General features: G+C 44.2%; 2 pseudogenes; both read right to left on the bottom strand.

The window, feature by feature from the left end:
• Positions 1-508: 508 nt before the first annotated feature.
• On the bottom strand, positions 509-961 carry LOC108296033 (annotated as a pseudogene).
• A 3,519-nt stretch (positions 962-4,480) lies between these two features.
• On the bottom strand, positions 4,481-15,942 carry LOC108296017 (annotated as a pseudogene).
• Positions 15,943-16,163: the final 221 nt, after the last annotated feature.

Genomic DNA, 16,163 nt, shown 5'->3' with positions numbered 1-16,163 from the left:
AGTAGAGACGGGGTTTCACCATGTTGACCAGGATGGTCTCGATCTCTTGACCTCGTGATCCACCCGCCTCGGCCTCCCAAAGTGCTGGGATTACAGGCTTGAGCCACTGCGCCCGGCCTCCCTTAAAGTTTTAAATATTCTTGTCATTCTCTTTGGAAGTACCTATTATGTTATCATCCTTATCTTACTCTTTTCTTCTATGTTGTTAGTCAAACTCTTGCCTGTGGTTCAAGTTTTTTTTTTTTTTTTTTAACCCATCTTGGCTCACTGCAACCTCTGCCTCTGGGTTCGAACGATTCTCTTGCCTCAGCCTCCCGAGTAGCTGAGATTATGGGCATGCACCACCACACCTGGTTAATTTTTATATTTTTAGTAGAGATGGGGTTTCAACATGTTGGCCAGGCTGGTCTTGAACTCCTGGCCTCAGGTGATCCACCACCCTGCCCTCCTAAAGTACTGGGATTACAGGCGTGAGCCACCATGCCAGTTCATGCTGTTTTCTTTTTTCCACTAGAAAAAAACACAGAGCGTTATTATTCTCAACACCAGCAGCAGCAGTCTCTGTAGGACAGGGGAGTGAGTTCTGTTGACTGACAGGGATAGGTGGCTCCTACTTGCTGGCGATGAGCGGGTTCTGCAGGACCACGATGACTGAGTCCCCATGCAGGAACATCTTGGCGATGTAGCAGTCTTTGTTGACTGGCTTGGACTTCTTCTTGCCCTTGCCACTCTTGGGTATCTCAGTCCACATCTCCTTCACGTTCTCTAGCACCATGTCGCAGTGCCTATCAAAGGCCTTCACGCGGCCCAGGAGTTTCTTATTGTTGCGGTAGTTGATGAGCACTTGGGTGCTGTTCTTGACGGACTGAGTGAGCACAGAGAGTGGACCCGTGTTAAATTACTCCTCCTCTCGCTTCTGCAGCTCCTCCGGGGTCATCTCACTCTTGGGCTTGTTGAGGAGGCTCACGTTGGTCACTAGGCTCTTGGTTCACTCCCGTTTCCTCCATGTTGCTGCTGCCTGCATGCTGTTTCCTACCATCACTTTCATAGGCTCCGTAACATTTTCCAGCTTCTAGGAGATTGGCATTTTCACTGTGCTATCCGTTTGCTTTGCTTAAATGTTTACAGCACTGGAGAGACTGTTCAGTGACTTACAGATGCTAAGAGGAGAGAGATGCTTGCATGAGGAACAATTTCACAAGTCAGTGTTAGATTATTCGTTAATCTCTTCTGCAGGGGCTCTCATAATGAATCTTTGAATAAGCAGGGTCCGCTATACAACCTTCCCCACTCAGCCTTTCTCTCTCTGCCCTATCACAGAATCGTAGCCTCTGTCTTGACAAGCCAGCCAGCAGCACTTGATGTGCTGTGCTTTGCCAGCACTTTGAAAAGGAGGGAACTACAGTGTTTGCTTAGTTCATTCTCAAGTTTCTTAATTGTCGAGATTTTGAAACAACAAAAATGGTTATCATGAGAATGACAGACAACTTCTGAAATTCAATATTTTGGGGGAAACAACTATGTATGTACTGCTACTTTCTCTAAGCTGGAAAGATGATTAATACAGTAACACACAAAAAAGGGAAACAGCTTTTCCTCCATGCTTCTCTTTACCATTTGAAATTTTGGAAAAGAGTTTCTAGGATTAATTGCTTCAGTAGGAAGACTGCAAAGATGTTCTCAGCTAGGTACCATGCTTATTGTATCTTACCATTCCACTTATTTGAATTAATATGCACTTTTAAAAACACTGGCCAGGCACGGTGGCTCATGCCTGTAATCCCAGCATTTTGGGAGGTTGAGGCAGGCAGATCACCTGAGGTCAGAAGTTCGAGACCAGCCTGGCCAACATGGTGTAACCCTGTCTCTACTAAAAATACAAAAATTAGCCGGGCATGGTGCCACATGCCTGTAAACCCAGCTCCTTGGGAGGCTGAGGCAGAAGGATCACTTGAACTCGGAAGGCAGAGGTTGCAGGGAGCCAAGATTGCTCCGTTGCACTCCAGCCTGGGCGATGAGAGAGAAACTCTGTCTCAAAAAACAAAAACAAACAAACAAACAAAAAACCCCTATTTTCTGCTCACAATTAGGACAGGAATACAGGCAAAAGCTAAGCAACACACTCAAATAATATAAGTCCACTTTTGTAATTATTGCCAATAATGTAATTCAGAAAATGGAAACATTTTAAATTTGATTTTCTTACCTTGTACACTACAGAACTAGATAAAAAATTAAAGTGCACTTACAGGTTTCCTTCAGAAGGAATGAAAAATATGTTATATTTTCCAATTAAATAGAAGTTACTGCAATAAATAATTCTCACTGTGTTGCAGATGAACCAATTATTTTTCTTCTCATAGTGTTTTTAAAATTATCAAAATAACATATATGTGTAGTATATAAAATAAATACTGACTTCCTATTATAGGGTATTAGGATTCAGACTTTTTTCCCAGCTTTTTCCTCACAATGCAATGTACTTTCCCCCTCTTCCTAATTTCCAATATGCACATTTAAAAAAAATAATGATTATTTTTTTGAGATGGAGTCTCATTCTGACGCCCAGGCTGAAATGCAGTGGTGTGATCTGAGCTCACTGTAAGCTCCTTCCACTGGGTCAGCCTCCCAAGTAGCTGGGACTACAGGCCGGCGCCACCAGTCTCTTCCCTTCTTTTCTGTTCCCTGGGTCCTCTGTCTTCCCTGTTATTTTTGTGATGTCTTCTAGAAACTTCCAGAGAAAGGGGGCATAGGCAGAAAATTTTTTGAGACTACATTTTAAAAAATGTCTTTATTTTACCTTCTCACTTGATTGACAGTTTGGACATAATTTCCCCTTGGAATGTTACAGGCATTTCTCCATGGTTGTTTAGTTCCAGTAATTCTTTTAAGAAGTCTTATGTTATTCTGCCTTGATCCTTTATCTCCCCACCGTCACCCAGACACAACCAAAGCTTTCTGAATCTCCTCTTTATCCCCATAAACTTCACTATGGTGTGTTTTGATATGGAAGTTAGAAAAACCACAAAATTTTTACTGAACTATAACACACAGAAGAGCACAAATCATTTTACAAATGAACAAACATTTTGTGTAATACCTAGATTAGATAATACCTCTTAATCTAATACCTAGATTAAGAAACAACGCTACCGAGAGCCACTACCTGCCCCTCGTGAGAACCACTATTGTAATTTCCAGTATCGTAGATCAGTTTGCATGTTTTTGAATTTTTATAGAAATACAATCATTATAAAATGTGTATATATGTTTTTAATATGTACTCTTGCTCCTGGTCTCTTTCATTCATCAATTTTGTCTGATTCACCCATGTCATTTCATGTGGTGGCAATTCATTCATTCTTGTTCATATATATATATATAATTGATGTATCCAAATTTAATGAGGATGGACTTGTGACTATTTCCATTTTGGGGCTACTACAGATAGGGCTGTCATAAACGTTTCTGTAATGCCCTCTGCTAAACGGATGTAGTTCTGTTGGACGGCATAAGACATTTTTCATTTTCAGTCTGAATTCTTTCTTTAGTTTGGTGAAAATTGCTGGAATTACTTCTTTGATGATTTCTCCCTTCTCCTCTTTTTTATTTTTTTAACACAACATCAAGTTTCTTTTATCATCTATAATACAGTTAAACACCCAAACTTTCTAAATCCAAACAGACAGTCCTCTGCCCAGAGCAGGGAATTCCAACGAGCCCCTGAAGACACATAAAGGTGAATGTGGAAGATCATAGTTCCAGCTGCAGGTCACAAGTCTTCCATTCAAACGCTCCATGCTTTTCATTTCTGTTGGTTAAAGAAAGCGTCTTACAGGATGTTGTTGAAAATAATTTCATCCCAGACACCAGGTTTCTTGAATAATACACAGCTTCATGAAATTTGTGTTTCATTCAACTGATAGGAATACAAAGTAATTTTTATTTTTGTCTTTTTTTTTTTTTTTTTTTTTTTTTTGGTAGCGTAAATAAGTAAAACTGTCAGTCAGATTCCTTTAGTAATAAACGAAGAAAAGGAGAGGAAAGAAAACATTTGGGCTTTGCTGGATGCTGGTTTCTACTTGCCTTTCTGAGGGTGTGACCTCAAAAGAGTTAAATCACCCTCACACCACTGCAGTGATTAGTACTAGCAATTTTGTCTTTTTTGTTTGTTTGTTTTAAAGGTGATACTAAGAAAAATAACCCCATGGACATAAAAATAGGCCGAAAGTTTTTTGTTTTTTGAGACAGAGTCTCACTCTGTCGGTCAGGCTGGAGTGTAATTGTGTTATCTTGGCTCACTGCAACCTCCACCTCCTGGGTTTAAGTGATTCTCCTGCCTCAGCCTCCCTAATAGATGGGATTACAGGCGCCTGCCACCAGGCCTGGCTAATTTTTGTGTTTTTTTAGTAGAGATGGGGTTTCGCCATGTTGGCCAGTCTGGTCTTGAACTCCTGACCTCAAGTGACCTGCCCACCTCAGCCTCCCAAGGTGCTGCGATTATAGGCGTGAGCCACTGCACCCAGCTGGCCCAAGGATTTTTTACTGAAGATCATTTCTCTACCCTGCCCGTCCCCACTGAAAAAGTACAAAATGAACATATAATTGAGATGGTAACTTTATTGGGTATTTCAATTCACCCAGCCACTTGTTACCACAGAGGTGAGGGGAACAGGCATTAGGTTTTATTAGCCATGTGGTATTTGTAACCAGATGTGTCATCAGCAGCTTATTTGAGGGCCACTGAATCTTTGAACACATGTGGAGAAACATGGCTGTCGTTCACCGACTATCCATATCTGAGCATATTCAGCTACCATGGGAACTACAAAAGAAGGAAAAATATATTTACTCCAAAATTCATTTAGTGGGATTTTTAAGTGCCCTTTCTTCCACAGAGCTCCAGAGTAGTGCTAATGTACTGGGGACTGCTGTGTTTTCCAACATGAGCTCCCATCCTTTGAGGGTCCTGAGAAGGATTGGCTGGAGCCTTCATGAAAGGAATGGGGTGGTCTCATTGGGTGGACCATGTGTGGCCCAAACCTGATGGCATGAGGGGTGGTGGGGGTGGCAGGGCAATGTTCACCACAGTGCTGGAGGACCACGTGGGGTGGGCTGAAGTCGCTGGCCGCTGCATCTTCTGCTGCAAGAGGAGGAAGAGCTCATGGCATTCCTGGAAAATGCTCTAGCTTGATCCCAGAGTCTGTGGTTTTAATCCTTCTTTTTCTCTTCCTCTGGCTGCTTGAGATCTTCCTGATTTCCCTTTGAGTCTGTGGCCATTACAATCAACTTATTAAATGACCTCACAGCAGCCATGCAGGCAGCCTGCCTTGTGGAAAACTGGGTGAAAGCACCCTGCTGTCTCTGCATTAGAGTGACTGTCAATCTCTCCAGACTGGTAGAAATGATTTCTCTGATCTGTTTCACCCAGACCATCCACATCTAATGTGGTGAGTCTTGTTCTCTGGTAGGTCCAGACGAGGCATGGTTGAAGCCTGCTTTCGCTTATCCGCTACAGGGTCACTGATTGTATAATATGAGTCTTCAACATTTTGATCAGCAAGGGGATCATCCAGATCTGTAGGCTTCTTGTGTCTCTAGGGATGCTCCTCTTTTCTCTGACGCCCTCCTTTCACCCAGCAGGAGCAAATATGGGGCTGATTCCTTTGATAGTAGGTTATGGTCCAGGCCAATTTAAGCAGCACATCACTGGGGGGTGTGTCTGTTCCCCAGCATGCCAATTGGACGTGTTCCATCAGAGTTAAGAGATCTCTCTCCATATTCTGTGTGTAGAACCCTCTGTTGACATCTGACTTTGGCACATCATTTTCAAAAGAGAATCCTGTGTCATGAACCTGGATGTGCAGGCCACACTCTATGTCTAAGAGGCAGGTCGGACATTCTTCAATTTACTGCAGATTTGGCATGCTGTAGTCTTAAAAAAAAAAAAAAGCCATGTGGACCCCAGGGCACCAGTGAAACACTGGGAATGGCCTGGCACAGAGGTTGTATTCCTTCTTGTACATTTCTTTCTCTTTTGGGGGTGGGGTGTTTCTTTTATTTCTTGATACAAACACATAAATGGATCAAAAAGTATGTTTATCTAGAAAAATGGACTTCAATCAAAAATGCAAAACAGGTTTCAGTGAGTTTAGATTTCCTGGCATTTTACTCCTAAACCTAAGGGTTAAAGGTATTGTCCACTTACATGCCCATGTTTCTGACCCAAGCTAAGGGGCTGGAAAACAGAACTCAGAGCTGGGTGCAGCAGTATGTGCCTATAATCCCATCTACTTGGGAGGCTGAGGCAGGAGGATTGCTTAGGCCCAGGAGTTCAAATCCAACATGGGTAACGTAGTGAGACCCCATCTCTAAAATTAAAAATCGGAACAGTCCCATGTAAATAGGGAAATCTTAGCATGGATGATACCTAAGATCTCCTGGATATAAGTGGGAAGCCTCTAATCCTACCTGGGTAGTGCTTTTCTGGGGGATTTTTCAGCACGAGTCTAAATCTCACAAAGCCCCTTCAAAAACTGGGCTACGCAGTATCACAGGCATGGCAGTAGACCCACAGGCTGGATTCAGGGGCCATGTAAATAACAGGGAAAGCAAATCAAGGACCAGATGCTGAGACTTCCCCTTGAGTTTCACATTAGGGAGAACAAGGAGTTGCCCCCTACATAGTCTTCTGCTTCTTGGCAAATGGTTGCTCAACGACATCTTGTGTTTCAGCTGCCTTTTGTTTGAAGAACTTTGTGTTCTGGGTACTCTGTTGGCCCTATGTTGGGCAGAAAAATGTGGTGTCTCCATCTCCACGGTGGGTGTATTTGGTATAACCAGAGTGCCCAAAGTTCTTGCATGACTTTAGGAAGAATGACTTTGTTGAAATGATCCTCCAGGGTGGGGGCACTGAAGTCTTTTGTTTGTTTCTCATGTTTGCCCTGAACAACTTTGCTGGTAATGACCTTGCCGTATGCCCGAAGCTCAACTTGCTGCTCTTCCTCAGTCAGGTTTGCAGGCGCTCAATTTCTGCTTCCTCCTTCTCAAGCCCTTCTTCCTCGTCTCTGCACCCTTATTCATTTTAGCTCCTGAACTTTCCACGCCTTCTGATCCTCTGACTCTCATCTATGGTGCGGAGTGCATCCAGAGTGTGGGGCCCCGCCTGCTCTCCCCCCGCTCTTCCTTGGTCTCCCACAGTCTGGAGTGGGCACCACGCCTCCTCAGCGTGCCTTTTGCCTCCTGCTTTGGCTCCTTCTGGTTCAATGCTTCAGACCCAGGTTGAGGAACGGCCACTCGGTCCTTCTTCCCAGTGAGAAGCTGTGTCAGGCGAGGCTCCATCTCATCCTCACTGTCTGGACTCTCCGTACTCAGATCTGCTCTGAGACCCCCAGCATGCCCCTCCCCTACCTCTGTGCCTCACACCTTCCTGTCTCCTCTCCTGTGCTCACCGACACACGGTGCTGCACTGCCGCTCCATCTCCTCATCCTCGTTTCTTCCTCTTCTTCACTGACATCCTCCCATTCCAGGTGCTAAGCACCTGCTTCTCTTCTGAAGCTGCCTGCTTCTATCACTCCAGGTTCCATTGTTTTCCAGTGCTGGCCAATCTCTCTTCCCCTCGTCACTCACCTGGTCCTGAAAATGCCACAGCCCAGCTGGCTGGATGAACCCTCCTCCTGTTCCTCTGGCTCTGCTTCCTGTTCCTTGGCTTTCCCAAGGAACAGAAACTCTTCATCTGCCTCATCAGAGGACTCCACAGGGGCACAGTCTGGCTTCTTCTGGACACATAACCTTCACTTTCTCTGTGGAAGTGTCCCCTTTCTCACTGCGATGCAGGACTGCCCGAGTGCAGACTAAATGGGCGACTGCTTCATGAGTGCCCTTGGGACTGACAAGCTGATGGGTGGCGACTCCCAAAGCTGACTGATTCCAAACAGTGGACAGCTACATTGTCAATGGACAGAAATATTCCTTTCCACCAAGGTACACAGGGCACTGCTATGTGGCTGAACCCTTCCCGTGCTTGATTTGGTCGTTCAGATATGTGGGTTTTCTCCAAGGCGCATATGGCACAGATGGGAAGTCCACACACATCCTCCAGGCTCTGCCTATTCCAGGTGGAATGCAGTGGCATTCCACCACTGGAGTGCAGTGGCATGATCTCAGCTCACTGCAACCTCCACCTCCTGGGTTCAAGCAGTTTTCATGGCTCAGTCTCCAGAGTAGCTGGGATTACAGGCATGCACCACCACACCCAGCTAATTTTTGTATTTTTAGTAGAGACGGGGTTTCACAACATTGGCCAGCCTGGTTCCGACCTCAGATGATCTGCCCATCTCAGCCTCCCAAAGTGCTGGCATTACAGGCGTGAGCCACCACACCCAGCCTGTTCCAGTTGTTAAAACTCAGAGAGTTCACCAACTTAAGAGCATCCGACTGGGAGGTGGGACTCTCCAAGTCCTGGTGTCTTCCCCTGTAAAGGAGGAGAACTTATATCTCACCACCTGATCCAGCCCAGCCCATCCAGGAAGTACTCCTGTTGATGATTTAAGGACCTGAGACTCAGGCAGCACCCGAACTAGCTTTGTTTGGATACCAGGGAGAGGGTGTGTCTGTCTTCAACTAGGGCAAGGATGCTGAAAGATTCTGGGTGCTGAAGCCCCAGCTACAAAGTAAGTCTGGCAAGTCTCTACAAACGCACACCCATGACTTCTGATTTATTTCCCTACCTTACCGAGAGTTTACAGTTAAAGAGGAAGCCCCAAACCCCAGCCTCTATCAAACTAACTGGACTTAGCTTTTCCTTCCATCTGGAATTGAAGTAATTCCGGCACAAAGGGCTCTTCCCACGGACAGCAGCAATAGCATCCTTACAGCAACTCTGCTTATGTTGTCCTTGGTATTCAGATCAAAACTCCATTCACAGCTTTACTGGTCTGAGATTTTCTTTCTGGGGATGGGCATCCAGAATGGTGGTACTCAACTCCCCAGCTAGGTATGCCTGCACCCACGCCTGCAGGTGACTGCCATGTGGGCAGATCACCCACCCCAGCAGGTCCCAGCAATGTCTCTCTGCCCGGATTGAACACACAAGTCAGAGGTTCTGAACCAACCACTCCCCACGTAGGAATGTCCACTTCTGCCCCAGAAGTGAGACAGTGGGAGCCCTCCAGTGATCCCCTGGCCTTCACCTCTATTTCCTAGCCATAGTTCCTCAAGCCCTAGGAATGGCCAGATCAATAAGGGTATCTTTTGCTTTGCTAATGAGATGACTGGTTGCTTCAGGATGGAGGCTGGCACCAGAAAGACCAAGGCAAGATTAGAGGGTTAGAATTTCAGCCTCACTCCCACGATGGCTGTGGAGGGAAGAGGGGCTAAAGGCTGAGTTGATCAGCAATAGCCAATGATATAGTCAATCATGCCTATGTAATGAAGCTTTCATAAAACCCTCAAAGGACTGGGTTCGCAGAGCTTCCAGATGGCTGCAAATGTTGAGGTTCCTGGAACCTGGTGCCCCTGGAAAGGGCATGGAAGCTCTGCACCTTTCCCCCACAGCTGGCTCTATGCATCTTTTCCATCTGTCTATTCCTCTGTATCCACTATAATAAATAGGTCAACGTAAGCGTTTCCCTGAGCTCTGTAAGCTGCTCTGTCAAATCAGTTGAACCTGAGGAGAAGGTGGTGGGAACCCCTGATTTGTAGCCGGTGGGTCAGAAGAACAGGTCATCACTTAAAGATTTACCTCCATTTTTATTTCCCAGCTTTCTCTGCAACCGTAGGGCCTGATCCAGGGTAGGCAGAGAATTGGCACTTACTGTGCTCTGTTGGCATTCAGGTGAGTCAGGAGGGGCCTGAACGTAGAAACGTGTTTGTTCCTCTGCACTCCTGGCCTCCCATCTGTTATATAGCCTCTGATCTTGTTTTAGATTGCAATATCTACCCTCTTAAAGAAACTTCTTTTCTCATGCTCCCTGTCATGGCTCGTTTCAGTTCTTTTTCTTCTGTTTGCATTTATTTCCATTTCAGCTGGGCAGCTTTCCCCAAATGCATGGTAATCCTTGGCTACCTAATTGCATTTGAGAGCGAGGCATTTAAAACGCTGAGTGATGTGAGTCTGAAAGTGGAGGATCGCTTGAGCCCAGGAGTTCAAGGCCAGCCTGGACAACACAGTGAGGCCCTGTCTGCAAACAAAACAAAACAAAACAATGACAACTAATGCTGACTGAGAGTGCTGTGTGTGAGGGTGCTGTCGCTGGGTGATGAGGTGGGCTGCCGGCCACTCTATTGGGAAAACTGAACATTATCATTAATATATTAATAATATTATTCTGTTATTCAGATAAATTTGGCAGGATAGTTTCATCAGAAAGGAGTCCTCCAATCTGGGCCCCATGTAACAGAAGAGGTTGGCAGATCTCAGCAGTCACCTGAAGAATTCTACTCCCTTTTTCTGTTTTTCTGCAAGAGAATCCATCCCATTCTCAGCAGGGCCCAGTATCCCTGAGTCTAGAGCTTCGCTGTCCACTATGTCAGCCACTAGCCATATGTGGCTATTTGAATCAAAATTAAAACTAAACTGTATTTCCTCGGTCACACTGGCCATATTTCGTGTATTTTTGTTTGTGGGTTTTTCTTGAGACAAAGTCTCACTCTGTAACCCTGCTGGAGTGCAGTGGTGCGATCATGGATCACTGTACCCTCGACCTCCTGGGCTCATGAGATTCTCCCGCCTCAGCTTCAACCTCCTGACTAGTTAGAATTTCAAGCGTGTGCCACCATGCCCAGCTAATCTGTGTTTTTTTGTAGAGACAGGTGTTCACCATGTTGCTCAGGCTGGTCTTGAACTCCTGGGCTCAGGTGAATCGCCCACCTCGGCCACCCAAAGTGTTGGGAGGACAAGGTGTCAGCCAGCACACGTGGCCACACGGGCTACACTTCAGGTGGCTATTGAGCCACTAGTTGTACAATGCAGATATAAAGCACTTCCATCATCACAGAAAGTTCTAAGGGACACTGCTGGAGACTAAACCTCAGGTTTTATACTTGGGGAGAAGTGGTTTTCTAACTATACTCTTGAATCGGGGAGGGGGATTCTTTTTTTTTTTTTTTTTTAAGAGACTGGGTCTTGCTCTGTTGCCCAAGCTATACAGTTCAGAGGAACAATTAAAGCTTACTGCTGCCTTGACCTCCTGGGCTCAAGTAATCCTCCCCCTTCAGCCTTCTGAGTAGCTGAAACTACAGGTGGGTGCCACCATGCCCACTAATTTTTGTATTTTTTTAAAGAGATGGGGTCTTGCTGTGTTGTCCAGGCTTGTCTTGAATTCCTGACCCCAAACAATCTTCCCACCTCAGCCTTTTAAAGTGCTGGGATTACAGGCATGAGCCACCATGCCCAGTATAGTTTAATTATTCTTTATACAATAGTTCATTAATTATTAAATTTTCAATCCCACTGTGAATCCAACTTCAGGGGTACCTGAAGGCCCCACTTCCTTAAAACTTGACTCTTAACTGCCCCCTACAACACATACACTTGTAGGTGTAGGTTTCATACCGTGGATTACCACTGGTCTCTGTGTCTTCCATCATTCGAAACATTCTTTATCCCTATCCTACTCCTTCAGTATTACTGATGGGTTTTTGGCAAGGAGCAGAGAGAATGTGTGTGTCTGAGGGCCATGCCAAGCCTGAAGTCCTCCTGAGATGTTCTTCACATCACTGATGACAGAGGGAATGAGGAAAAAGCGTTCTGCTTAGCTTTGTCAGGTTTTGTCCAAGATTTGCTGAATTACAGTTCTTAGAAAATTTTATCATCTCTGATTTCTTTATATTCCATGGTTTTATTCTTTTCCCAAATATTATTTGAGAACTTACTACAGGCAAGGCACTGCTCCAGTTGTAAGTTTACTCACTTTACTCTCCCGTTTCATGAGAAATATCGTTGCTAAACATTTTCAGTGTAAGTTTAATAATTAATGTATGTTGGCAAAACCTCATGAACCAAATACAGGGCAAGGTTACTTTAAACTGACTAAAGATTGGTTTCCTTTACACACAGCCTGCAGCAAAGTCAACAGCTGAGCCCATTCCATAGATGCTAAACCTCAGCCAACCTTAAGACCTGTGAGTATGAGAATAGATACATGTTGAAACAAACCACTGAGTTTGGGGTGGTTTGCTACAGAGCATTACATAGCTGTCTAACACCATTGGAAATGACTCTTTATGAACAGGACTTCAGATGTTTTAAAATATAAAGATATGGCTATGCATAGTGGCTCAATCTGAGAGGCCCAGGAGGGTGGATCACTTGAGGTCAGGAGTTTAAGACCAGCCTTGCCAACATGGTAAAACCCTGTCTCTACTAAAAATATAAAAATTAGCCAGGCACGGTGGCACACCATGCCTGTAATCCCAGCTGCTTGGGAAGCTGAGGCAGGAGAATCCCTTCAACTCGGGAAGCAGAGATTGCATGAGCCAAGATTGTGCCACTGCACTCCAGCCCGAGCAACAGAGTGAGACTCTGTCTCAAAAAAAAGATATGTGTTAGTCACCTATGTTTAGGAGAAAACAAAAATTATCATTCCATAATATAACATGCTATTTTATTGCTTGTTGCATTTTATCTCATGGTGTTTTTCTAAGAAAATCTGCAATAGGAATACTACTGTTTCAGGTTTTAAAATGGTCATATACACCTGATACAGTTGCACTGTGTCCTCACTCAAATCTCATCTTGAATTATAGTTCCCATAATCCCCATGTGTTGTAGGAGAGACCCAGCGGGAGGTTAACTGAATCATGGGGATAGTTACCCTCATGCTGTTCTTGTGATAGTGAGCGAGCTCTCCTGATAGCTGATGGTGTTATAAGGGGCTTTTCCCCCTTTTGCTGTGCACTTCTCCTTCCTGTCACCATGTGAAGAAGGACGTGTTGGCTTCACTATGATTGTAAGTTTCCTGAGGCCTCCCCAGACATGCTGAGCTGCAAGTCAAATAAACCTCTTTCCTTTATAAATTACCAAGTTTTGGGTATGTCTTTATTAGCAACATGAGACAGAACTAATACAGCACCCAATGTAGGATATTTTCCTTTCATTTGAAAAGGGTATTTCATTAGCGAACAGTGTCTATTACATAAGTTACATCAAGATCTGTGTGCCTCTTTCCAAAAGATAAATTATAAGCACTGTTACAAAATAAAAGAGTATGCAGTTTGTAAAATTCTTATGATGGGAGCCCTTCTTTGCCCAGAATTATGCTTGCTTGTCTTTCAATGTTCTCACTGAATTATGATAAGATGTCACTCAGAACCTACAGTTTCTGCCCTGGGGGACATATAAGAATGTCAACATCTCTCCATGGTATCAGGTGCCTACAGAGCTTTGCTGTGGATTATGGACCAACTCCTCAGCATCTGTTCCTAAGACCAAATGAACCATACTGTCTTGGAAATCCTGATCTTGGACAGTAAATGGCATCATGCAGACTGCTGAAAGCAGTCCCTGTTAACGTTGTCCCTGATAGTGAATAAAGGGACAGCATGAGCTTCCTTGGGCTGCTTTCTTTCCTGACGTACTGAAATTTTCATCTCAATGGAATAAAAAAAATCAGAGAGGCCAGTTGCAATGGCTCACACCTGTAATCCCAACCATGGAAGGCCAAGGTAGGAAGATCTCTTGTGCCCAGGAGTTCAACACCAGTATAGGCAACAAAGACTCCGTCTCTCCAAAAAATAAGAAAAGTAGCTGGTCATGCTAGCATACACCTGTGGCTCCAGCTACTCAGGAGCTAGCTTGGGTCTGGGAGATCAAGGCTGCAGTGAGCCGTGATTGCGCCACTGAACTCCAGTCTAGATGACAGAGTGAGATACTGTCTGAAAAAGAAAGAAGAAGAATCAGAAATGTCTGACCAGGTTGGGGCAGCATTCCTGTATTTCAGAGATCCTAAAACAACAACTTAGTACTAAATGCTATTACTCTTATAGTAATAATGATAGTATTTAGAGTAATAAACAGATTCTCATCTATTGCCTAGGCTGAGTGCAGTGGTACAATCACGGCTCATTGCAGCCTTGAGCTTTTGGGCTCAAGTGGTCCTTGCAGCCTCTTGGTAGCTAAGACTACAAGTTCAGCTTACCATGTCTGAATAATTTTTTTGTTGTTGTTAGAGACGGGGTTTCACTATGTTGCCTGGGCTAGTCTTGAACTTCTGTCCTCAACAGATCCTTCTGCTTTGGCCTCCCAAATACTGGGATCACAAGCATGAGCCACCGTGCCTGGCACAAACACTATTTTTTTTTTTTTTGAGATGGAGTCTTGCTTTGTCCCTTAGGCTGGAGTGCAGTGGCGCAATCCTGATTCACTGCAACCTCTACCACCTGGGTTCTAGCGATTCTCCTGCCTAAGCCTCCTGAATAGCTGGTATTACAGGTACCCACCACCATACCTGGCTAATTTTTATATTTTTAGTAGAGATGGGTTTCACCACGTTGGCCAGGCTGGTCTTAAACTCCTGACCTCAGGTGATCCACCTGCCTCTGCATCCCAAAGTGCCGGGATTACAGGCGTGAGCCATCACACCTGGCCACAAACACTAATTTTTAAAGCATGTCAGGTTAGATTATTTTACAAATTAATATTCAAACTCACCAGAAAGACTCTGAAATATGTGTAGGTGTGTGCACTGGTTTTCAAATCCTATGTTTTCCTTATCATTAAATTGAAATTTATTACAAAACAAAGGTTAATACTAGTGCTGTCATGACTAGCAAGAGCTATGATATCCTTTTAGGAAGTCCTGTATGTTCATTTGTCCATTTGTTCATTCACGTATGCAAAAGTTACAGAACAGTGACCTTGTACTAGGGACCAATCTCAACACTAGGAACACAAAGGTGGGTGGCTTTCAGGGGGCTTATCTAAAGACCAAGGAGGAAAGTAGACAATGAGACGCTATTACCAGTGTGACCAGTGCTAATGGCTGAATGGAATGAGAGTACATAGCCTCCCTGACGTGGTGGGAGGGAAGTGAAGGAAAGCTCTTAGACATTGCCTCTTTGCTTAGTTCACTGCCCACCAAAAGAACTGCTCCCATGCCGAAGACCCTCTGATGACACACCCGGCTACCTCCTCTTTTGCCTGTGTGTTTGAAATATCTAGGTGAGCCTGGTTTTGGCACTGTATCTGTTCTGTCATTCCTGTTCCAGAGAATAAGACTCAGTCCCAAGTGAAAATTTTTGCATTTGAAAATTCAAGTTGTATGCAATGCATTTCCTACTTTGCACATTCTTTAAATTCAAGTGTCACATATTACATTTACTAAGAAGTAGAAATACTTGTACTTTCTAAACTGAGAAAACTAGCTGGTGGAAGTCAAAACTGATTCTAAACACATCTGATAGATTCTAAAAAGTGAAGGTACTTTAAGTGGCACTACCCTGGCACATGTTCATTTTAGATTGCCAGGTAAACCCGTCCAACAGGTGTTAGGAGACAGATGTTCACCAAATGCTTAGCCCTCAGGGAGAAAACATTAACAAAATATACAACATATTTCCCCTGTGTATCAGCAACTGAAGAAAGCATTTTACCATCTACTATCATGATTTCTAAACACAGTTTAAAAAAAATTTATTGAATACCTGCTATACTGCAAGCAGTACTAGTCATGGTGATAAGCCCCTGATGTACAAACCAAGCATCTTAATTCATTATTTCATGGTTAAATACATTCTAAAACTAAATTTTTTCCTCCACAAGTCTTCCTTCTCTTTGGGGTGTAAAAGACTCATCACTGAACTGAACCAAGTCCATCTTCTTAGGCACTCACTGAGTGGAGGGAATTGTGGAGTCCTGTTGACTCTTCTGCCCTCTGCAGTTTCAAAGCTGTCCTCACTTTACCTTTGGCACCATTTTCCTGTAGGCCTATAGAATCTGTCATCTTAACTACTGTAATCACATAAAAACTCATCTTCCTGCCACAGTTTTGGCCCTTTCTAATCCATTCTTATTCAACTGCTGCTAAAGTGACCATCTAAAACACAAAAAATGCATGAAATTATTCACTGTCACCCAGGCCTTCAGGATGCAGCTCAACACTCTAACACAGATCACTGCCTTCTCTTGTCTCACTTTTGCTGTTTCTCTATCATGAGCACTTAT

Source organism: Cebus imitator, unplaced genomic scaffold (assembly GCF_001604975.1).
Source record: "Cebus imitator isolate Cc_AM_T3 unplaced genomic scaffold, Cebus_imitator-1.0 Scaffold678, whole genome shotgun sequence".
NCBI lineage: Eukaryota > Metazoa > Chordata > Mammalia > Primates > Cebidae > Cebus > Cebus imitator.
The sequence above is the reverse complement of the archived record's forward strand: the minus strand, read 5'-3'. Positions and strand labels throughout refer to the sequence as shown.